The 25,095-nt window shown below is 50.0% G+C and overlaps 1 protein-coding gene and 1 pseudogene across 8 annotated transcripts in view; one reads left to right on the forward strand and one right to left on the reverse strand.

Annotated features, from left to right (window-relative positions):
- TTLL12 (Tubulin tyrosine ligase-like 12) overlaps window positions 1-25,095 on the forward strand; it is a 457,993-nt gene that overhangs the window by 239,933 nt on the left and 192,965 nt on the right. The window lies entirely within an intron of this gene.
- LOC142783772 (uncharacterized) lies at window positions 20,020-23,175 on the reverse strand (annotated as a pseudogene).

A 25,095-nucleotide genomic window follows, 5' to 3' on the forward strand; every position in this document is an offset into this window, starting at 1 on the left:
ACACACTGGAAAAGCATGATGAGAGGAGGTGAGCTTAAAACATTTGCCACTCGCCTGGTGTAGATCTTGCAAGCCAAGTTTATTCCGTGCCCTCTTCGGTATCAGAGCAATTCGAAGCTCGAAGTTCACACGACTCAGACGCTTAAACACGTCATGCCCATGCAAAGTTACATTCGCATAACATGCCCATGCCAGGTCATGCACGCAAGCAGTGTTGTGTCGTTTCAACATTCTTGGTATTGTAATACCTGTTTTTGTTGGATGGATCCCTCTATACATGCACGTTTGGAGAGGCTAGCATGGGTCATGCATCCTTACCACGCTACACAGTGTCTCACACCGCTGGAAATCCTCTAAGGGAAGATGCTCCAAAAACACACCAAGTGTTGTAAATGCTGGCACCAGCACGATTCGAGAATGGCGAGAACGCAAACGCAAGCAAAATGAAGGCAGCTTAGCCTCGCATCTCGCTCGATACGATGTTTTTTAAAAAAGAGAAAAACGTGCATAAGTCCCGTTCGCATGTTTTTAATATTCTCGTCAACCGTCATACTTCATTCAGGCAACAGATGGAACAAATGACACACGTCGCCTCGAATTATTCTCGCAGTGCCACGTACTACTTTGACGCACGCAGGACCATTCCTTGTATACGTCACCTCCAACAAGCTGGGCGCGCACCTTTAGATGAATATCCAGCGGCGTTCAGTCTGCCATTCCAACTATTTTCGGGGCGTGTAGCATTGCAAATCTTGGCGGATCGGATCGTGAGCACCGAGTGCATGCATTCTTTTTGCCTGTTCGAAATTCGCAAACCTGGTGAAGGGCTCTTTAAGGTGTTCACAGACGTAGGAGAAATCGACCCTGTGCAGTTAGACCAAGTTAATACGAAGCGAAAAAACTTTTCTGGCCTATTAGCGCTCTGACTATTTGCTCCTTTGTGGCCCTTCTTAGCCATGCCGAAAAGAAACAGACCCAGGAGCGTGCTCATTCGACAGTGGATTCTTAACTCACCATGCTGGGCTAAAAAAGGAGAGACCGTACACTGTAATACCTGTGGGAAAAAAAAGCATGGCTATGATAAAGCATTGGCTCTCTTACACCAGCATAAACTAAAGCATTCCTGTTTGCTTTCTTGTCGTAGAGACAGATCCCACAAGTATTTTTTCGAAAATTCAAATTTTGACAAAGTTTATAGTGCCTATACTTAACGTTCTTGGGGGCCTAAAAGAGTGTCTTGCCCGCTTATTTTTGGCGTCTAAAACCAGGTATTTTAGTGCCTCTAAATCTGACCTCTAGTCATCATATGCCTTCGTCAACACCAAATTTGGTATATGTGAAGCTAGGGAAATTGTCACGAGTGCACTATGTAGCATGTAGTCATGTTTTACATTACACGCATGTAATTATTATCATGTTGGGATGTGGCATTTACCTTCGTCGTCTGTCCGCATCAGTTAATACTGAATTTGGTATATGTGAAACTAGCGAATCGGCCGCGAGTGCATCGCGAGTGTAGTATAAAGTCATGCTCTTACATGACACGCATGTCACGATTTTCACGTGAAGGCCTGTCATTCAGTCATGCCATACCATACTTGTTTTACATGTCATATGAATGAAATCATTGCAAGGGCAGTAAGACCATAAAATGTAAATTATGGCATTCATGACATGCGTGTCATGATTTTCATTTTATGACTAGTCACTTATGCTCGTCATACAGTCATGTTATGCCATACTAATTTTGTTGTAGATCCCATTTCGAAACGGCCAGGAGAGCTAAATGTCTTAAGTGGCTAGATAGATAGATTGATACAGGCAAAATCGCCAAAGTTCGCTATGAAATGCTTCTCAGTTAAAAAAGCTTGGATAATTTCTGTTGTTTTCTTCAACTTGTAAAACTTTCATCTGCTTGCACCAGTTTCCAAGATTTTTTCTTCATTTATGTCGGCATTATACAAAGAATGCATTGTAATGTGATGATTGAGAAGAAAAATTTCGAATGCCAGGCCCCTTTAGATGTTACCATTATGAAAAAAGGTTGACAAACACGAATGAGAAATATTTTTTTTAATTTGTCACAGCTTGGGCAACAGAAACTCTATCATTGTGTATAAATTGGAAATATGATTGAAATATTGCATATGATGAATACACACAAAGAACAAGGTCTCGAAAAATGCAAGACTGTGAGTGAGACCTCCTGGAAAATCATACATCGAAGATAAAACACTACCACGGCGGCTGGATAAAAACAAGGTGCGGAATGTTGCATGCCATCGAAGTGGCAGGGCAGGCCTAGTTCACCTCGCTCCCATTTTGGTGCCACCACACCTCCTAAGAGAAGCGCTTTCACATGCATTTTCATGCCGTATAATAGGCTGCAAATAATGTGGTGGTGGTCGTGGTGGTGTTGCAGCAGGCGGGGTTAGCCTGGCCTGCATGACCGGCAATTGTTCCGCCTGAGCATCTCCTGAATTTGGAAAATGTCACCATGTGTCAGACAGCCCAGTGTCTCGCAGGAAGACTAACAAAATTCGTTGCACGTTCATCCTAGTTGCCGCGGGTCCTTCAGGAAAGATGACGTCATCAACTGTCCAGTGCCTACGACAGCCTTTTGCATGGTGCGGATCATCGCTGCCCTTTGCACATCAAACTGTGGGCAAAGCCAAATGAAATGTTCAATATCCCCAATGTCACCACAGAAGGCACAGAACGGGGAAGCGTACCTCCCAGTCTTGAATGACCAGGCCGGGGTGTATGCGGAGTCGGTTCTTATGCGGTACAACAGCGTCGCTTCTTCACGAGAAAGTCCATGAATTACACATGCTTGGTGTGGAAACTTGTAGATCGCCTTGAAATGATTCTGTATCACAGCTTTGTTGTTCTGGTAAGTCTTGGGAGTTTTTACTTTTGGAAACGACGTACGTGCTTCGCATGCAAGGGCATCGGCCTTTTCATTGCCCTCAATGCCAACGTGGGATGGGATCCACTGGAACTTTATATTAAAACTCTTGCCATTTAGGTGTTTGATTAGTGCCAGAGATTGCCTGGTGAACTTTTCTTGAGGTAGGCCACGATGCAGTCTTTGTAGCGCCGATTTGGAGTCCGTCAGCACTAGAACATCTCGTGCAGAAAAAGATCGCAATTTTCGCAAAGCCGCCGTGATTGCAGCACTTTCTACCGTTGTGGACGAAACCACGCGATCCAGGCGGCCCGACCATGACACGCCAAGGCAGGGTATGCAGAAAGCCGCTGCGCAGCTATCCGTTTGTGTGCACACTGATCCGTCGGTGTACACTTGTAGGTGGCTGCGGTACATGGTGCTCAAGTGGTCCAGCGCAAGAAATTTTGCTTCCGCGACTGGAATGGTGCACTTTGCTGGTAGATTGGGTACGCTGAAATTACACGCAACATCCACAAAAGACCATGGCGGGTCCATAGGGCGCCGTTTAGGCAGTTTCAAGCCTAAATTTGAAATGTGTTTAGTGCCGCGTTGAAATTCGAGCCAGTTCTTGCTCTTAGCCGCCGGAGAAGCGCTGTGCCTGCGAAGGACTCGCCCAGTCTTGACAGCTGCGTCAATAAGGCCTGAGACGCGAAAAGGCGGAGCGGAAAAGACTCGGCTTCATTGGTGACCTTCGTGTTTGAAGCCGCCTGAGGGACTCCCATCGCCAAGCGAAGGCCCTTTCTGTGCACTGCCTCTAGGCGTTCGAACTGGCTTGGTGATGGTGATGTCAGGGGCAGCTGATAAAGAATGCGGCTCGTTATAAGCGCATCATTCAATTTAAGCACGGACGTAGGATTGTTGCCCCAACAAACCCCTGCCATGCGACGAAGAGCGTTGATCCTTTGCACTGATACAGTGACTATACCATCGACCGCACGTCGCTGTGGGCAACTGTGGGCGCAGGTTAGCCAGATGAGGACAGAGGACGTTCGAGGACAACGAGAGACTTTTATACACACGAAGACGGACAAATGGATACACACAACATAAACTCACACATATATACACGCGTTCTCGGTCCTACGCGAAAGGGAGTTAATGTTCTTGTTCATTCACTCACATTCTACTCTTGGGGCGTGAACGTTGCGCTTGACCTTGAGCTCTCTGGTAGTCAGGAGGCGGTGTGCCTTGTGCTTGCGGAGTTCGTACCGAGGCGGGGCCCGGTCTAGAAGATAACCGCCAGGGGCATCCCAGTATGGTGGTCAACGCCTGGGCTTGCCACCGAGAACAGCGTACCGCCGACTGCCGCGAACAGAGCTGGGACAGCGTCTCGCTCCGAGACCAGAACAGCAGCTGGCCGTGACGAATGCCGCTTCAGACCAACGTGGGGGCGAGGTGGGGCGATGCCCAGTCCAGGACGCACCCGAGGACTTCAACGCCGGCCCGGACACGGAGGGTCAGAACGAGCAGCCGGGGCGTGGCCCGAACTTGTCCTTGCTCTTTGCTCTCTGGGGTGAGGTGAGCTGTTCCCGTGGCTCGGGAGCTTTTTCACGTGGTACGTGCACGAGCACGCGCATAGGCGCGCTCATAGTTTTACCGCTATCACCATCATGATGATTCTCGCGCACCTTGAAATACTAAATCGGCCCCGCACACCGATTTTCTACATCAAAGCATGACGCACACTCTCCAGGGCAGCGTTTTTTTTTTACCACAGTTGCCATAATAGCTTGTTGTCGATGGTAATGCCCAGGAAACGGACACTTGTTGCACAACGAATTGAGTGGCCCCGAATATTCAGCGACAGACGTGTTGACTTCCGTCGCGCTCCCGGGAAGAGCATGAAGGCCGATTTTTCTGCTGATAAAGATAGGCCAAGTGTCAACAAGTGACGCTCAATGATTGAAATAGCGCTATGTGCTATCCGGGCCAAACGTTTGTTCTGGTACCCTGAGATCCAAATGCAAATGTCATCGGCGTAAATGGATATTTTAACTGCTTTCAGAGCTAAGTGCAGAGTGTCGGGAAGGCTGGCCATGGCAGCGTTAAAAAGCAAGGGAGATAGAACACTTCCTTGTGGGACGCCGAGGGAAACGCGTCTCTCTTCGCTCGTTACATTTCCAAGCTTAACACGGACACAGCAGTCTCTGAGAAATTCATGTACGAACCGAAGAGCATTTCCCGACACACCCATGGCTTGGAGCCCGTTCACGATGCCTGCCTGAAGCACACAATCATATGCCTTGGCAACGTCCATGAAGACGGCGAGTGTCGAGAGTCCGCTGACGTGGTGGTGCTCGATGTGGCTTAATAGGTCCAAAACACTGTCCTGGGCACTCAGTCGTGGGCGAAATCCGGTCATACACGATGGCCATCGTCTTCCTTGTTCAAGGTACCAAGTTAATCTTGTACATATTAATCTTTCTATCAACTTGGATACGCATTATGTTAGAGATACCAGTCGATATGACGCGAGGCTCGTAGGATCCTTTCCGGACTGTAGGACTGGCACCACCCATGCTGTCTTCCAAACAAATGGGATCTCTCCCGTGCTCCAGACATGATTAAATATGTCCAAAAGGGCCCTTTTTCGCTCATATGGTAGATTTGTCAGCATTTGATTGCTGATCAAATCGGGACCCACGGCACAGCGTCTTCTAAATTTGCTAAGTGCCATGTCCAGCTCTCGAAAGGTGAATGGCGTATCCATCGTGTGAAAAGACTGGGGTGACAGAGGAATCGCTGCTCCTGCTGATCTACCAGATGTGTACACGTCTGCGAAATCCTCTGCAAGGGTTTGCAAATCTATTGCTTGTTTCAAAGCGAGTGCTTCGAATGGCCTGTGTGTTCGGATCTTCCCAGAAAGACTATTTATTACTGCCCATATCTTTGTCAAGGGCGTAAACGTTGACAAACTCTCACAGAAAGCGGCCCATTGATTTCGTCTTAATTTTTTTGTGTGGCGACGAATCGCAGCGTTTATCCTGTTATATTCAGTTTTCGCAGACGGATTTCCTTTTGTTCTCATTATTTTCCGCTCCGCCCGTCTACGTGCTGCGCAGAGGTTCTTCAATTTCAAGTCAGGAGCAGGAAAATGGTCGGGCAGTTTCAGCAACGAAGTTGCTACTCGCTTGCTTTGCAACATATCTGCAAACAGCTCACCAGTGGATTTGTCCAACGCTTCTCTGTAGGTGTCCCAGCATGTTACATTGCAGAATTGTCGACCAGCAGTTCGAAATCCCAGTATATTGGTGAAGATGGGGAAATGGTCGCTGCCCATCCTGTCTGGAGCCGTGGTTCATGATACCAGAAGGTCCGTGGAGTGAAGTACAAGGTCTATTGCACTCCATGAATCTGGTGGCCTGAAAAATGTAGGTTTGCCATCGTTCGCCACACATAAGTCGGCAGCATCCGCAGCTGCTAGAAGTTCCTTGCCTCGAAAATGTACACTCTTATCTCCCCAGAGTGAATGGTGCGCGTTAAAATCACCACAGATTATTCGAGGAGCGGGACATCGAGTGCAAAGATCCTTTAGGAAAGTCTCCATGGAGACCTTTTTTCGTGGGCTTATGTACACCGATACCACACTCAGTTTTCGGTTTCCCAGGCACACTTGCACACTAGCGACTTCCAGTGAGTTGGAACAGAGGTCTTGCACTGGTAAGGCGACGTGAGGTATTTCCCGCCTTATGTATATCATTGCGCTTCCATTTGCAAACGACGTTATGCTCGGCTTGCCGTGTCGGGTGTACCCTGGGAGCGTCCTTGCATTCGGTAGACCGGCTTCGGAGAGGGCTAGAATCGGTATTGGAATGTCGCGCAAGAAAAGGTGGAGTTCGCACAGACGTTTTAGAAGACCAGCCCAGTTCCATTGCATTATTAAGGGCACTTTTGAAGGACGAAATAGACCAGGTGGGCGAGACATTGCCATTATTCTACTGTGTGTTTGTGGAAGCAGAGCAAAGTAACACTGACTCTAGAGCCAGGATTGCTTCCAACATATCCTTCGTTGAACTCGCAGGCATCTTGGCGACGTGTGAACGTAGTGCGATGAATAGAGCGCGAATAACGTGCTCGAGGCTTTCTTGTTGTTTGCTTCCAGATGGTACTTGAGGTGGGCTCAGTGCATCAGCGTAGGTGCGCTTGGCGGACTCTTTCGTGATACATTTCTCACCAGCGTTGAGCACTTGCGTTGACTCAGAAGCAGCTCTTGTCGGATTTAGGCGCGGAAAATTTCCTGCGTACTCGTTTTCCAAACCGCCATGTTGTGGCGCGCCGGACGTCTTCTTTGTGAGCGATGGTTCGTTCACAGTCTTCGGGCCAAGGACAAACGTCTTATTTCTTCGCTGCGCAGCTGTTCGTGCTGGACATCGGCCGTAGCTAGCTGGGTGGTCGCCACCACAGTTTGCACCCACAAGTTTTTTTTTACTTGTACACGTCTTAAAGTCATGAGGCCCCCCACAGCACTTACACCTTTGTTCCCCACGACAGTGCTTAACGACATGTCCAAAACGCTGACATTTAAAACAGTGTGGTGGCGTCTCCACGTAGTCTACAAGCTCGTGTCTGGTGAAGCCAAGGTTGATCTTTTCTGGACATTCCGAATTGGGAGCGAAAGTGAGAACCACAGAGTTAGTGCGCCTTGATTCCCACTCGGAGGATGAGGTTTGGACCCGTCGTATGATTCTTCTTGCGTGGTATACTCCCTGAGGTCTCAGGTAGATTAACAGCTCTTCGTCCGAGTACAATCTTGGGACCCCTTTCATAATGCATGTATTTTTCATGCAGCTGTGTGGTACACGGGCACATATGGCAAGGCCGCAGATAGTGTTGGTCTCTAAAAGCATATTAGCTTGGTGTTCTGTCTCTATATCCAAGAGCAGGGCTCTCTGTGCTGTGAAACGGCTCTTAACTGGGGCTCCACCAAGAATCGTTTCAATTTCAGAGTATAGGTCAATAGGATTCACTTGCCTCAAGTTAGCTCCTTCGAATGTTGGAGCAATTAACACAGGAATGCCCACCGTCCTGTCTTTGCGATGTCGCACAAGGCGGAAACTACCCTCGTCCATGTCTAGATCTGTGAAGTTCGCCCCGTTGTGGTCCCCGACGACAGTTGATTCGTCCTATGATTCAAAGCTGTGTTGTCTCTTGCAGTCAGGTATGCTTGCGCAAACCAGCTGGTGCTTCTGACCTGGTGTCACACCTTGGGAGGTCATGTGGCGGCGCTCTCCCTGATGCTTGTTTCGTTTCTTCTAGCACCTTTCGACGCGGTGGGCTGTGCAGCACCCGTCGGTCACCGATACAGCAGGTACCTTTTCGACTCGTCCGACGTCTTGAGCAGTGCTGAGCTGTAATATAAACAAAAATAAACAATAAATGCAGACAGAGCTACTTAGCCAAGCAGCAACAGCTTCGTCGTCTTCTTCGTTGCTTCGTTGTTTCGTGGCTGCAAATCACAGGTTTGATTCTGAATCGTTATTAGGAGTAGCTATTACACCACATATGCGAACTGTTTGCCCTAGGAGGGCCAATCATTAGCGGAGTATAGGCCTCAATACTCTCCATGAATGTTGCCCATTTGACTCACCTGAAATGAAAAGGGTCACTGATTCCGTTCATGGGGAGGCAATTGCCAGGCAGATTCAAAGGGCTGACGTATCGGCCCACCGAGACGCACCGCGAAATCTCGCATAATTTAAATGTAGGTTGTTTTAGTGCACCAACAACGCCGGTTGTGGTCCAAAGGCCAAGTTAAAAATCAAGTGTTTATGACACAAACAAAATATATATTCTCAGTTAAGGCATCACACAAACTTACACACATCGCAGGTACCAATTACAACTCGCAAGATCACTTCTAAGGTATTCAAAACAATGGGAACAAACTTACCGCACCACAAGTCCAATCTCCCGCATCAACTGTGCAATCTCCCACATCAACTGCGCAAGAACACTTAGCGGCGCAAAATACTCAGCACACACCTGTACTCCACAATTTTTCGAACATGTCTCGAATATTTCTCTTCAAGGAAATACTGAAACAAACTCCAGCACTGGTCATCATCCCGGCGACATTCTGGAACAAAGTACTCCAGCGACATCATAACTCGATTCTTGAACATCTACTGACTGAACTACACGACTCACTCACACCGCTCAAACAGCACAAGTTCTTGGCTCAGTTCATCATTCGTCCTACTTTCCAACACCTCTAATTCAGATCATTCCTGGTTTTGCAAACATTGCAAGTAATTGTACGGTGCAAAGCATGCAAACCACACCGACCGTCAGGGAAAAGGGCTTCATCTCACTGGTTCGACTGCGGAGACGGTCGCCCCTAGAAGGGGCCCCAGTCAAATGTCTCGAAGTCTCCAGATGTGTGCTGGTTGGCTGTCACGTGTGTAGAGGATAAGGGCACGCCCTGGGTGCCGTCTGATGCTTGTTTTCTTTTTTCGCTGCGCGTCCATGAAGGGAACACTTGGAATGGTGATTTGATTCTGTCGTCTGGAGGTGGTGGCACGCGTCTGATTCAACGCTCGTTTGTGACAAAAATAAGCGATCTATTACAAATAATATGCATCCCGATACGCTTCTCGACACCGTAGATCGCAGTGGAGTACATTATACTTCAAAGTAGCGTCTTTTTTCGCGTCCGAGTTGCTCAGCGGCACACAACAGCTTTGCGGCCTCACATCCCTAAAAAACAGTCTGCCAGACATGAGCGTACCAAAGAATTGTACTCGACCTTAGGAAACATGAGGACGAGCTACTCCCACACACGATCGCACACCAAAACAAGAAAAACACACGAAAAAGCACATGGACACGCACAAATCCTTCCGCAGCCACATTGAAACACGAAGTCTGATCTGCTTTGATAGGTGGCGTGTGAGTGCCCCTCTCACCAAAAAAGTGGCCGAAACTGTCAACTCTGTCCTGACGCACTCGCCCATTGACGGCAACGGGACACACAGGCTGAACCTTGTTTTTTATCCAGCCGCCGTAACACAACAGTGAACAGCAGTGAAAGATGAAAAAAAGTTATATAAATATTGTCACGGAATCGTGACGTGGACGAATGGAGCACACTGTGAGTCAAATAATACATTGTTGTTTTGGGCGAACCTGTGCCCAGTAAACGGAAGTCAGACTACAGTAGCAGTCTTAGACTGATAGCATCGAACGGAGCGTCGGCCGTCGATCAACTACTCACAAGCGGCGAAGTGCGTCGGCATTTATACTCTTGTCATCGAATGTTCTAGCGTTATCGCTGGCGGTGACGTAGGTTCCAGAATATTCTGTACAGTTCACGGAATGGGCGTGATCTTATCGAAATTATCTACTACAGTCTTGAAGCTTCTCGAAAACTGCTGGTGCGGTTTGCGCTGAGAATTGTGTAGTGTATTTGGGGCGATGAGAAAACTTGAGGAACAGAACGTGGCATTGCCCCCCTCTGAAAAAGGCATCGTCCCGATGCTTTAACTAAAGGTGAAGGTACAACAATAATTCAAGAAAGTACAAGGAATAAAGTGCAATGCAGGAATAATACAAAAAACACTGTTTCAGTTTGTTAACGTGCATAAAACGGCTTGAGGCGCGCGACATGGACGACTTCAAGTCGCGATCGGCGTCGTTGAGAGTTTGTGATGCCATCGGGGACAGCCTTGTAATCAAGTGGGCTGAGACGTCGAACCACCCTGTAAAGTCCGAAGTACCGTCGCAGAAGCTTTTCACTGAGTCCATGTCGGCGTATCTGCGTCCACGCCCAAACACGTTCACCGGGCTGGTATTCCACGAAGCGTCGTCGAAGATTGTAACGGCAGCTGTTGGTCGTCTGTTGATTCTTGATACGGAGGCGCGTGAGTTGTCGGGCTTCTTTGGCGCACTGAAAGTACTCATTAACATCGAGGTTTTTTTCATCGGTGACGTTGGGTAACATGGCGGCGAGCGTCGTTGCCGGGTTTCTTTTGTAAACCAATTTCTATGGAGATATCTGCGTCGTCTGCTGCACCGCTGTGTTGTATGCGAAGGTCACGTACGGAAGAATGGCGTATCACGTCTTGTGTTCGACATCGACATACAATGCCAGCATGTCGGCAATCGTCTTGTTTAGCCGCTCGGTGAGGCCGTTGGTCTGTGGGTGGTACGCTGTCATCCGGCGGTGGTTTGCCCGGCTGTATGCCATGATCCCTCGAGTTAGGTCAGCAGTAAATGCTGTTCCTCTGTCGGTGATGAGGACCTCCGGGGCGCCGTGACGTAGGACGATATTTTCGACGAAGAACTTAGCTACCTCGGGTGCACTACCTTTGGGCAGGGCTTTTGTCTCGGCATAGCGGGTGAGGTAGTCGGTAGGTACCACGATCCTCTTGTTTCCGAAAGCCGACGTCGGGAACGGCCCCAATAGGTCCATACCAATCTGCTGGAAAGGTCGGCAAGGTGGATCAATTGGCTGCAGAAGTCCCGCTGGCCTTCTCGGCGGTGTCTTGCGTCGCTGACAGTCCCGGCATATCCTCACATAATGAGTGACGTCGGTGGTAAGAAGTGGCCAGTAGTACCTTTCTTGTATCCGCGCGAGCGTGCGGGAAACACCGAGGTGCCCTGCCGTCGGATTGTCGTACAGGGCCTGCAGGAGTTCTGGCCGCAGAGCTGAAGGGACGAGCAGAGCCAGAGTGGCCGTGAATGAATAACAGTAAGACGGTTTATTACTACATGCATACGGAGTACAGAAGAATTCTGAGCGCCCGGTTCACAGCGCTTATATAGCCATGAATCACTGGCGCTATCAGCGTGATGCCACACAGGCTTCGCATGACACCACACTCCTTCCCACAATGTCTATGGCCTATACCAATCGGGAGGTTTTCTTGTACGAGCACTGCGTCGAAGAGTCTGAGCATCTAGAGGAGACGCAGGTATTTGCAGAGGAGACGTTGCCGGGGCAGAGCTTTGATGTGGACTTGCATTTGGTTGTTCCGAAGGAGCTGAGTCTCCGGGTTGCTCTGGCGGTGCAGTAGCAGACCTGGGAGACGCCAGAACCGGAAGGGGACGGGGGCTTGTAGGAGGGGCTTCGGACCCAGGGTCTGAAATATAGCTGGGCACGAAACAGGGACGCTCACTGGGGCCTTCTTCGCCACTCTCGAAGTAGCGCGGACGTAAATTGTCTACATGCATGGACCTGTTATGGATCCTACGCGCACAAGGTACGTAACGGCACTGCACCTTCTTTCAAGACACCTATCAGCCACTTGGGATGACCTTTACGAAGGCCTTGAACCAGAACGCTTTCCCCCTCTTTGTAAGCTCTTTCCGACCCTCTTCTTTCGTCAACTTGGGCCTTTACTTTTGAGAACCGTTCTTCCATCCGTCTCTCCAGGTCTAGCTGTAGCATAGTCAGGCGAGTGCAAGGCGACCACGACAAAAACAGTTCTGCCCGTGTCTGCCCCGTGGTTGTGGTCGGTGTGTTCCGGTACCTGAACAGAAAGATCTATGCGGTGCTGTAGGATCTTACTCTGGCCCGATGACCTTTCGTCGAGAAGCTGTCGCGCAAGATCCCGTTTCACCGTCTGGACGCATCTCTCGGTGCTTCCATTGGACGCTGGGTTCTATGGAGGTGTTCTGGTGTGCCGCACTCCGTTCTTAAGCAGGAACTCTGTGAAACTCTTTGCCGTGAACTGAGGCCCGTTGTCCATAACAACCTCCTCTGGAAGGCCATACGATGCGAACATCCCACGCAGCCTTTCGACGGTCTTCTCAGTCGTTGTTGAATTCATCACAAACACCTCCACCCACTTCGAGTGTGCATCCACCAGCACGAGTAGGCACTTCTTGTCTGCGAATGCGAAATCCAGGTGGAGTCGCTGCCATCTGTGGCTCGGCCAACCCCAAGTTTGTAGTGGGGCCTTAGGTGAAGCGTTCTGCGTCAACTGACAAGTACAGCAACTTTTAACGACATTTTCAATATCCTGATTTAACTGAAGCCACCAGACATAGCTGCGCGCGAGCATTTTCATACGCGTAACTCCGGGGTGACCTTCATGACAAAGTGCCAACACTTGTTTACACAAACATTACCCGATTTCTCCACGTAACGTACTGCTGATCTATCGATAGTTCATGCCGGTGAACAAAGTACGTTTCCAATTCACTATCAGTGACATGCGCAGGCCTGCCATTTGTCGTCTACCACAACTCTTTCAATAGCACTCTATCAGTACTCGTTTTCTTGCTGATTATGTCAGCAGACAGTGGAAGTTCATTGACAACAAAGAAAAATTGTACGTAATCTGAGACATCTCGCTCATTCGCCAACAGCAATCGCGAAAGGGCGTCAGCGTTTCTTATGCTGCTGCCTTTTCAGTACACCCATCTGTAATTGTACGTCGCCAGTAGCAAAGCCCATCGCTGCAGCCATTTCTGGAACTGGTCTGCCGTGCCCCAGAAGTTTGGCTAATGGCTGGTGGTCTGAATAAATGACAAAACTATGCCCAAATAGGTTTTTGTGGAACTTCTTCAACCCAAAGACCACGGCCAGAGCCTCTTTTTCAATGTGAGCATAACCTTTCTCTGCTTTGCTCAGTTCTTTAGACGCATAAGCAATAGGTTTTTCCACCTTATCGATCTTATGAAACAGAATGGCGGCCACGCCATACATGGATGCGTCACACTCCAGCCCTATCTCTTTCGTTGGGTCGTAGTATGTCAAAACGTTTCCTTCCGTCAACCACGTTTTACTTTGCTGGAACACTTGCTCTGCCTCACGGGACCACTTGAAGCCTTTTTCTTGGTTCAACACGTCATACAGTGGTCTGAGTCTCGTGGCCACGTGGGAAACGAACTTAGCATAATAGTTTATCAATCCTAAGTAAGCTCTTATCTGTGCCTCATTCACAGGTGCAGGGGCCTCCGTTATAGCTTTTACTTTTCCCTCTGATGGGTGTATGCCCTTTTCGTCCACAACGTGCCCCAAATCCAGGGCGGAAGTTTGAAAGAACTTACATTTCTCTTTTCTCAGTCGAATGCCTCTTTCTAGAATCCGGGACAGCACAATTTCCACTTTATGGAAACACTCTTTAAAGGTAGCTTCTGCTATCAGCACGTCGTCTAAATAGCACGCTAGCCGATCAAGTCCTTTCAGCTCGTCATCCATAACTGCCTGGAAAATCAAAGGTGCACTTGTTATGCCATAGGGTAAGCGCGTATACTTGAATAACGCCAAATGCGTGTTGATCACGACTAGCGACTGTGCTTGGGGATGCAATTCCAGCGGCTGGTATGCAGAGGACAAATGCAACACCGTGGTATTGTTATGTGATTTCGTCTGACTGAAAGAGGGCATAGTGGGGCATACCCAAGTAAGGTGCCTCAGACTGAGAGTGAAGAAGTGGATGTTGTCGGTGAGCTGCGTTGTGGCTGCGCACTGACAACTGTTATTTTTGACGTAACATTTTGGTGGAGGTGCTGGGTACTCTTCTGACAACGGAGCTACACAGTGGACGCCTCCTTAAGTCTGCTATTATGGCTCCGGGTGAGGACACGGCTTCGCCACCTACCTCAGCAACGACAGCAACCCGGTACGTTGCCCTAAGGCAACCCCGTGATCCCGGTACCTTTACTGGAGAGGAGAACGCGAATGTGGACAAGTGGCTTAGCATGTACGAGCGCATCAGCAAGCAATATGGCTGGGACCCAACCGTTACGCTTGCGAATGTCATTTTCTATCATGACAAGACCCCTCGCACATGGTTTGAGGCCCACGAGCACGAAATCACAAGCTGGGAAATGTTTAAACAACAGCTCCGCGACCTTTTTGGCAACCCGTTTGGTCAACAGCTTGATGCCCGAAAGCAATTGGCTGTACGTACACAGATGTCCACTGAGCCCTACTTGACTTATATTCAAGACGTCTTAGCGTTGTGTCAAAGGGCCGATCCCAACATGACTGAGGCTGACAAGATTTCGTACGTTTTAAAAGGAATCGCCGATGATGCGTTCAGCCTGCTTGTATTTACCAATGTAACGACCATCAACGCCGTGATCAAAGAGTGCCGCCGTCTCGAGCAGGCGAAGAGTCGCATTTTGCAGCAATTTCAGCGCCTACCCAACACCGCGGCAACGTCGTCTTGCGAAGCCACTCCTTGTCATCCGTCTACAACCGAAGACGTGACGCGCATCGTCCGACGGGAACTCGAGGCTGCTTACCCGGCTGCCAACAAACCGACGATGCCCGACGCCTCAACGCCAGCTGTCGCCTTGATCCAGGCTGTTGTCCGCCAGGAATTCGCTAACCTTGGTATCCTGTCCACTGCATCCACACTGGATAATACTGGTCCCTCGATAGCTTCTGTGGACATGAGACGTCGCCGTCCGTACTCTATTCGAACCAGGAACCCGTCTGAATGGCGAACAGCTGATGATAAGCCAATCTGCTTCCGCTGTGGTCGGGCAGGACACATCGTTCGTTACTGCCGCAGCCAATGGCCATCTATGTCTTCTGGCTCGTACCCCGCTTACAGTAACTCATTCCGTCCACCAAACCACCGTTATCCGACCTGCACTCAGTCTACAGCATTTACTGCCCCTGAGGACTACGGCCACCCTGCCCTGTCGTCGCCACTGCCTCAAAGCCGCCCTTCTCGTTCAAACACTCGTCCCCGCTCTCCCTTGCCATCGTTCAACCGCCGCATGTCCCCGGAAAACTAGGCTGCGCAGCTTCTGGAGGTGAAGCTGCCCTGTCGACCTTACCCAAAAATCCTCTGTTGCTCTTACGTTTGAACCGGAACACCCTAAAAGTATATGTTGACGGCACACCTGTTGAAGCTTTGATAGATACGGGTGCTCACGTCTGTATTATGAGTTCGCGTTTTCGTCGTCGCATGAAGAAGGTCCTCACGCCCCCCTTGACCAGTGTCGTCCAAGTTGCAGATGGTGCAAAAGTCCCTGTCGTCGGTATGTGCACAGCTCAACTTACCGTAGCCGGTCATCAAGTGGCCGTCCTTTTTACCATGCTTGAAACATGTCCCCACGACCTCATACTAGGCCTCGATTTTCTTGCCGCCAATTCTGCTCTGATTGATTGCTCCGCTGGTGTGCTCCGCCTTGAACTGCCACAAATCAGTGCTGCCCCGTACCAACCGACATGCCGATTACAATGCAGCGATTTTGTTCGCCTGCCCTCCAAAACTGTGACGTACGTCGATTTTCTGTGCTCACCAGCTGTGCCCGACGGTGACTATTACGCTACGCCTCTCACCGATGTACTCCTTGCGCACAATGTTGCAGTGCCCTATACGGTGCTCAGCATCACAGATAACAAAACTTGTCTACCTCTTGTCAATTTCGGCTACATGAATCATGTGCTTTCACAAGGCATTTCTGGGGCCCACCTGTGTCCGTTGCTCGATTCACAAATTGAAGTGCTTGCCTTAGACACACTGGTTTCACCGCAGCGCACATCACTCGCAACACATTCGGGCAGCCGTCAAATTGTAGACATGATCGCCACTGATCTTCCGCCTCCGCAAGTTGAAGCCCTACAACATTTTCTCGAGGCCTACCAGGATATTTTCGATTTTGGTGACCGACCTCTTGGGCAGATGTCCTTTGTCCAGCATCGCATACACACAGGTGATGCCAACCCTGTTCACCGCCGTCCCTACAGAGTGTCTGCTTTTGAGCGGAGCATAATTCAGAAGGAGGTGAACAAGATGCTAGCGAAGGACATTATTGAACCATTCTCCAGTCCCTGGGCATCCCCGGTGTTATTAGTTAAAAAGAAGGACGGATCGTGGCGATTTTGTGTGGACTATCGCCACCTTAACAACATCACCAAGAAAGACGCATACCCTCTGCCCCGCATTGATGACGCCCTTGATTGCCTCCATGGTGCCGCCTACTTTTCTTCCATCGATCTTCGTTCTGGTTATTGGCAGATTGCCGTGGACCCCATGGACCGAGAGAAGACGGCTTTTGTAACACCCGATGGCCTCTACCAATTCAAAGTCATGCCTTTCGGCTTATGTAATGCCCCCGCCACCTTTGAACGAATGATGGACTCCCTGCTCCATGGATTCAAGTGGTCTACGTGTCTTTGTTATCTGGATGACGTGATTGTGTTTGCTCCCACTTTTGAAGCGCACCTTGAGAGACTGTCGAAAATTCTTGATGTATTCCGTCTCGCCGGCCTTCAGCTGAATTCATCCAAGTGCCGGTTTGGTTGCCGTCGCATTACAATACTTGGACATATTGTTGACGCTTACGGCGTACAGCCTGACCCAGAAAAAGTTCGAGCTGTGAAGGACTTTCCTGTGCCGAAAACCGCCAAAGATGTCCGCAGCTTTGTGGGGCTCTGCTCCTATTTTCGGCGGTTCATCAAGAACTTCGCGGAAATCGCTCGGCCCCTAACAGATTTACTCAAACCAGATGAGACGCTTACCTGGGGTCTCTCGCAAGCAGCAGCATTTTTCGACCTGACCACTTTGCTCACTTCTTCTCCTGTGCTGGCTCACTTCGACCCTACGGCACCGACCGAAGTGCGCACCGATGCCAGCGGTTACGGAATAGGCGCTGCGTTGGCTCAGCGACAACGTGGGCAGCATCGCGTGATAGCTTATGCCAGCAGGCTGCTGTCCACCATGGAGCGTAATTATTCCATCACAGAGCGCGAATGCCTAGCGCTGGTGTGGGCAGTCGCAAAATTTCGCCCTTACTTATACGGCCGATCATTTATAGTTCTTACCGACCACCACGCTCTCTGCTGGCTCGCCTCCCTCAAAGATCCCACACGTCGTCTCGCCCGCTGGGCACTCCGCCTCCAGGAGTATTCTTACACCGTAGTGTACAAATCAGGAAAACTGCACAAAGATGTGGATTGTCTGTCACGCTACCCTGTGGCCGACTGCGATCCTACGAGCACTGATTCTGTGGGCTGCGTCCTTTCCATCTCCCAGCTGCTTCATCTCGAGGATGAGCAGCGTCGCGATCCGGATATCAGCCGCCTAATACAACAGCTCGAATCTTCACCGCAAGACGCTTCTGTTCGCATGTTTACCTTAAAGGACCACACCTTATATCGGCGTAATTTATCGCCCAATGGTCACGACCTACTTCTAGTCATACCAAAGCACCTGCGTTCCACAGTCCTACGCGAGCTCCATGACGCGCCAACCGCGGGTCACCTTGGTGTCTCTCGCACATATGACCATGTGCGCCACCGCTTCTACTGGCCTGGCCTTTCACGCTCTGTACGTCGCTATGTCAACGCTTGTGAAATTTGCCAGCGTCGCAAAAAGCCGTCTGGACTACCTTCCGGATATCTTCAGCCCATCGACATCCCATCGGAGCCATTCTTCCGTGTTGGTTTGGACCTTCTCGGTCCCTTCCCAACATCCGCCTCCGGAAACAAGTGGGTCGCGGTGGCTACGGATTATGCGACCTCTTATGCAGTTACGCGAGCCATGCCAACAAGCTGCGCTACAGACGTCGCTGATTTTCTACTACGCGATCTCATTTTAGTGCATGGAGCCTCTCGTCAACTGCTGACAGACCGAGGCCATACGTTCCTTTCGAAAGTGGTTGACGATATTCTGCGTTCCTGCTCTACCCAACATAAGCTCACGACATCGTACCACCCCCAGACAAACGGGCTTACTTAACGTTTAAACCGCACCCTGACAGACATGCTATCGAAGTATGTCTCGGCCGACCATCGTGATTGGGACCTTGCACTACCCTACGTGACGTTCGCATACAATTCCTCCCGGAATGACACTGCCGGGTACTCGCCATTTTACCTTCTGTTTGGACGCGAACCAACATTGCCGTTGGATACCTTTCTGCCAGCCACTGCGCAGTCTACTTCTGAATATGCACGCGACGCTATTACCCGAGCCGACCACGCTCGTCAGCTTGCCCGCAGCAGATTAATGGCGCCCCAAGACTCGCAGAAGCATCGTTACGACGAGCGGCATCGCGACGAACACTTTCCAACAAGTTCCCTCGTTCTTCTTTGGTCCCCTACGCGACATGCAGGCCTTTCAGAAAAACTTCTCTCTTGTTTCACGGGCCCATACCGCATGCTTAGACGAGTGACCGACACTACATATGAAATTGTCCCTGATAATCCATCAACATCTTCCGCTCTGCTGTCAAGGGACATCGTCCACGTATCAAGGCTCAAGCGTTACCACACTGCTTCTGCTGTGGCCCCGTTAACTCGCCGGGTCGGCGCTTTTGCCGCCGGGGGTCGTGTTATGTGATTTCGTCTGACTGAAAGAGGGCATAGTGGGGCATACCCAAGTAAGGTGCCTCAGACTGAGAGTGAAGAAGTGGAAGTTGTCGGTGAGCTGCGTTGTGGCTGCGGACTGACAGCTGTTATTTTCCACGTAACAGTATATTTGCAACCGGCTAGCTTTACAAACAGATCCTCAATCACGGGAAGGGGGTAATTATCAGTTCTTAGGCATGGGTTTAGTGTCACCTTGAAATCCCTACACACCTTGACCTGGTTGTTTGGTTTCGGAACCACTATGAGTGGCGTCGCCCATTCACTCTGCTGAACAGGTATTAGCACTCCGGTTTTCACGAGGTTCTGCGGTTCCGAAGACACTGCTTCTTTAACTGAAAATGGTACTGATCGCGCTTTACAAACAACGGCTGTGCTATTATTATCTTTAAGCACTAACTTAATGGCCCTGTTCCTAATTAGACCCAAGGTAGGCTAAAAAATCTTAGCATATTTTTCAAGCAGCAACGTCATTTTGTCCAAGCAAACCTTATGCACACTAGCCCAGTCTAACTTCAGTGCTGACAGCCAGCCTCGCCCCAATAGCATAGTGTTAGCACTCCCGTTTATTTTACGACAATTAGCGGAAGTTGCTTGTGCTGACCGTTGTGCTCTACGGAAACGTTTAGCTTCCCTTTTACCATTAGCGGAGTGCCACCGTAGGTTTTTAGCTTGAGACTGCATGGCTCTAAGGGTAGGCTGGGCCAGTATTTCTTGCACAGTGACGCTGGTAGAACTGACACAGACGCCCCTGTGTCAATCTGCATACGCACACTTTTCTGGTCTAGCTTCAGGCAAATTTCGTAGAGTCTGGTGCGCCCCTCACAGGAATAGATATTGTACAGCACATGTTACCCGCGTCACTTTCCTCGTTTATCACGTTCGCAGCGTCTCTACCTCTGTCGCTACACATCTTCACTAAGTGTCCAACCCGTTTACACACCCGACAACGGTAGTTGCGAATTTTGCAGATAGATGCTTCATGCTTTAAGCCGCATCGGAAACAGTGCAGTGGTTCCGCCCCCCTGGCGCCAGCAAGCATCCCCGTAGTTTCTTCTCTCCAGCGTGGTGGGCGTTTCCCGCTATCTGTATTGCGATTAAGGGTGCTGATCATTCCTTGCACCGACTTGGGCTGAAAATCCTGGCTTTCTTTCCGGGCCAACTCGATACTCCTAGCGATATCGCAGGCCTGTTTAAAAACCATCTTGCTTGTCTTTAGCAGCTCTGCTTGTGTTTCTTTGTCACAAAGTCTTGCCATAAACCAGTCGCGCAGCGCGTCGTCCAGAAACGTTCTGAAATCACAGGATGTCGCCAACCGCTTCAGCTCTACAGCGAAGGCTGTCACCGCTTGCCCATCTTGTTGAAAACAACGATTGTATTTGAAACGCTCGGCAATCGCGAAAGTTTTGGGAACGTACTGCTCTTTCAGTTTCTGTACTAACTCTGCGTACGTCTTGTTTTCTGGATTTTTTTGCTCCAGCCACGTTTTCAGAGTTTTGTAGACCTTCTTTCCTATCGCTGTTATGAACACTGACACCTTCAGGTCGTCGCTCACCTAGGAGGCCTTCAGGAAGTGGTTGAACCGCTCCACATAGGACTGAAAATCTTTGTCACCGTCCTCGATGAACTGATCAACTTTCCGAATGTCGCCATCCTGCCTATAGCTTCGCAGCACTTTGGCACCGCGGCTAATGGTGTCTTCTAGCTCAGTGGAATTCGGATCCCATCCCTGTCGCCAACTGTTGTAGTCTCAAGGGACGAGCAGAGCCAGAGTGGCCGTGAACGAAGAACAGTGAGACGGTTTATTACTACATGCATACGAAGTACAAAAAAACACTGAGCGCCCAATTCACAGTGCTTATATAGTCATGAAGCACCGGCGCTATCAGCGTGACGTCACACAGGCTTCGCATGACACCACACACTACAAGGAGGTACTTGGCTCGGAGTGGTGAAAAGTTTTTCTTTTGGAGAAGACCGTTTCGCAGGAAGTGCGACGCAAGTGTCGCTTGAATACCTTCGGGACTTCGGTGGTCCTGTCTTCGAGGTATTCTATTTGGGCCTTAAGCTCCGGGTCGGCCCGCTGTCGTTCAGCGAAGTCGTCGGCAGTTATCGTTCTCAAGAAGTAGTCGTCATCCGGGTCGTCGGGTGGTGGTTGGTCGACAAGCGCACGAGAGAGACAGTCGGCGTCGGAGTGTTTCTTGCCGGACTTGTAAACGATGGTAATGTCATATTCTTGAAGTCTCAGGCTCCATCGTGCGAGGCGACCTGAAGGGCCCTTCAAGGTAGCTAGCCAACACAAGACGTGGTCGTCGCTCACAACTTTGAAGGGCCTGCCGTAGAGGTAGGGGCGAAATTTCGACGTAGCCCAGATGAAAGTGAGGCACTCCTTTTCTGTTGTGGAATAATTGGCTTTTGCTTTGGATAGCGATCTGCTAGCGTGACTAATAACCCTTTCAAGTCCGTCAGTCCTCTGCACAAGAACGGCGCCGAGACCTACGCTTCTTGCGTCAGTGTGTATTTCTGTCTCAGTGAATTCGTCGAATTGGGCAAGTAACGAAGGCATCTGGAGGCGATGTTTAAGCTCCTGGAAAGCGTGTTCCTGCGGTGTGTCCCACTTGACCTCCATGTCGGCCTTGGTAAGGTTAGGTAAGTGGATCGGCCTTGGTAAGTGGATCGGCGATGCGGGTGAAGTTTTTCACGAACCGCCTGTAATAGGCGCACAGGCCCAGAAATAAAGGCACCGCCTTCTTGTCAGTGGGCGGCGGGAATTCAAGGCCTTCCCAAGCTGTCCTAACTTACTTCAACTTCGCGGCCAACGGCCCACTGATGACGGAATAGTCGGCTCCAGTATCGACGAGAGCGGTCACACTGTGGCCGTCGATAAGAACGTCGAGGTCGCTAGTTCGCCATCTCGTGTTACAGTTAGAGCGTGGCTAGGGTCACGGCTGTGTCGGCTTGTTCCGCTGCTTCCATGTTGCGTCGTCAGGTCACCTTCGGTAAGTGAGTGGTCGCCGTCATGACATTGCCTAGTTGGCGTCGTGTTCGAAAAGCCCCACGGCGGCGGCGTTGTCGGAGGATCTTTGGTAGTTCGTCGCACAGCAACCGCACCTCCATCGCTTGCTACCCTTAGTTTCCCGGATACAGGCTAAGAGACCGGCCCCGCGTTCTTGCCAGATTACTGCCGGTGGTGCGATGACATGTGACGGCTGGGCGACGGTGAACGGTAAGGACTTCGTGGTGTCCACTGAGTTCCTGTCAGGTAGTCGGCGATATCATGTGGCCATTCCCCTGGCTGCGGACGTGGTGCATTGACGGCGAAGCCACGCAGTCCCATCTGTCGGTACTGGCGACGGCGGTATTTGTGCCCGTCCTCGCCGCAGTGGTAGCAAAGCGAACGGTTGTCAGGTGCACGCCAAACGTCTCTTTTCCTCCGCACACTGCACTGGCCCGCTGGCGAACGGTAGGACAATCGTGGGGGTGGTGGCGGCGGTGGCGTCTGGCGACGGAAGTGCGATGGGGTGGCGTTTTGGCGTGGACGAGGAAGAGCGTTGTGCCGGCGGGCTGCAGCAGCATAGCTCATAACTTGCAGCTGCGGCTCTTGAGGCTGAGGAATGCCCAGCGATTGCTGGATCTCCTGGTGTACGACGTCCGCAATGGATTCCACGTGAGGCTGCACTGAAGGAAGTAATTTTCGCAGCTCTTCTTGCACAATCGCTCGGATCGTCTCACGCAAGTCAGTTGTTCCTAGCGCTTGAATGCCGGCGTAGCTTGTAGACGAAAAGCTACTGTTATATTGTTGCATGCGCATCTCGGGCATCTTCTCTATCGTAGACGCTTCTGAAATGAATTCGGTGACCGTCTTTGGCGGGTTTATGATCAGCCCGACAAAGAGTTCTTGCTTTACTCCTCCCATGAGAAGAGGAACCTTCTTCTCCTCGGACATTTCGGAGTCAGCGTGGCGGAAGAGTTTAATTATATCTTCCGTTAATAGCGCCATGTTTTCATTTGGCATCTGCATGCAGGTTCCTCACCACACTTGCAAAAGTGGTGAGGAACTTGGTGCGAAAGACATCCCACGTTGTAAGGCTACGCTCTTAATTCTCAAACCAGGTTCGAGCAGCATCTTCTAAGGCGAAATACACATGCCGGAGCTTGTCATCGCCTGTCCAGTCATTGAAGGCGGCGACGTGGTTGAATCTTTCGATCCAGCTTTCCGGGTCTTCCAGTGGCGAACCGCGGAAAGTTGGCGGCTCTTTGGGTTGCCGGAGCAGGAGTGGGGCAGGTGGAACACGCGCTTACATGGTCGCCGTGGTCGACGTCAACGTCTTGGTTTTCTGAGCCTTGTCCAGTAAAAGCCCGTACTGCGGTGGAAGACCTTGTTGCGGTGGCAGACCTTGTTGCATGTGGCTAACTCACTGCTCGTTGCTGGCGTCGGTGTCTTCACGGCATGGGCTGGGTGCACGGCTTGACGGAGGCGTCCGGTACGTGGAAGAAACAGCACCTCCACCATATGTCACGGGGTTCCGACGTGGACGAATGAAGCACACTGCGAGTCAAATAATAAATTGTTTATTTGGGTGAACCTGTGCCCAGTAAACGGAAAGTCAGACTACAGTAGCAGTCTTGGACTGATAGCGACGAACGGAGCGTCAGCCGTCGATCAACTACTCACAAGCGGCAAAGTGCGTCGGCATTTATACTCTTGCCATTGAATGTTCTAGCGTTATCGCTGGCGGTGACGTAGGTTTCAGAATAATCTGTACAGTTCACGGAGTGGGCGTGATCTTATCGAAATTATCTACTACAGTCTTGAAGCTTCTCGAAACTGCAGGAGCGATTTGCGCTGAGAATTGCGTGGTGTATTTGGGGAGATTAGAAAACTTGAGCAATGGAACAAGGCAATATGTACGCTAATGGATGAAAAAACAAATTCTTGCTAAAATACAATAACAGTTACTATAAATAATATGAAGTATTATGAAGGTAATAAATGAAAACAAATGCGAGGCTTTTTTGAATATTTTGAGGGATTCATTCTGATATCCTGAGGCAAAGAATTCTAGAAGGATACAGAGCAAACTTTTAACATTGGAGGAAGGCTGGTAACCAACCAGGCTAATCATTAAAAGTAAAAATTGCGCCCCGACCTTTCTGGTTCAACTTGGACTCTTCTCAGAGGTGAAATTTAGAGGCAAACTTGCCATATTTATTTATTATTTGTTTACACAAAAGATAAATGTAACATTATGTTGTACAAATCAAATGCAAGTGCAGTAAAACAGATTATGCAATTTACAGATATTAGGTAGGATGATCAACAAAAAACAACAGTTTCACATTGCTGATGAAATAAAAGAAGAAGAAAATCACAGTATATCCACGGAGCTACTGATAATGAGTGGGCCGAAGTGTCCATGCATGAGTCCATGCATCTGACCGCATTCGAGAATGCAGACAGCGCACGGGCAACATTGATGAGACAAGAGCCAAGGAAGCCGAACGCAAGCGTTTTCAACGCGCCCACCGCTCTGCTTCGCCCACACCCCACCAACGATCCGCCATGTACAGTGACTATCCAGGAAACTGAGAGAGGCGCTCGTTTTCCATGCCTCAGGCAAAGCGCGTGCAGCAGACAGTTGTAGAGTAGGGGCACTCTGGAGAGTAGGGGCAGAGTAACGCCATCTAGGAAATGAGACGACAAATGGTCATTCATTTCTTATTGCCTTCTTTTCTTTCTCGTCTTTTCTTCTCTCGGTTACGCGTGATACGTGGCAAGGTTAGACTAAGAAGAGTTTTGCTCCTAAAACGAGAAAAGAGGGAATCTTGGGTGCATTAGCTCTCATGATTCATAAGTGAAGTGTTT

The sequence above is a fragment of the Rhipicephalus microplus genome, unplaced genomic scaffold (assembly GCF_043290135.1).
Source record: "Rhipicephalus microplus isolate Deutch F79 unplaced genomic scaffold, USDA_Rmic scaffold_12, whole genome shotgun sequence".
Taxonomy (NCBI): Eukaryota; Metazoa; Arthropoda; class Arachnida; order Ixodida; family Ixodidae; genus Rhipicephalus; species Rhipicephalus microplus.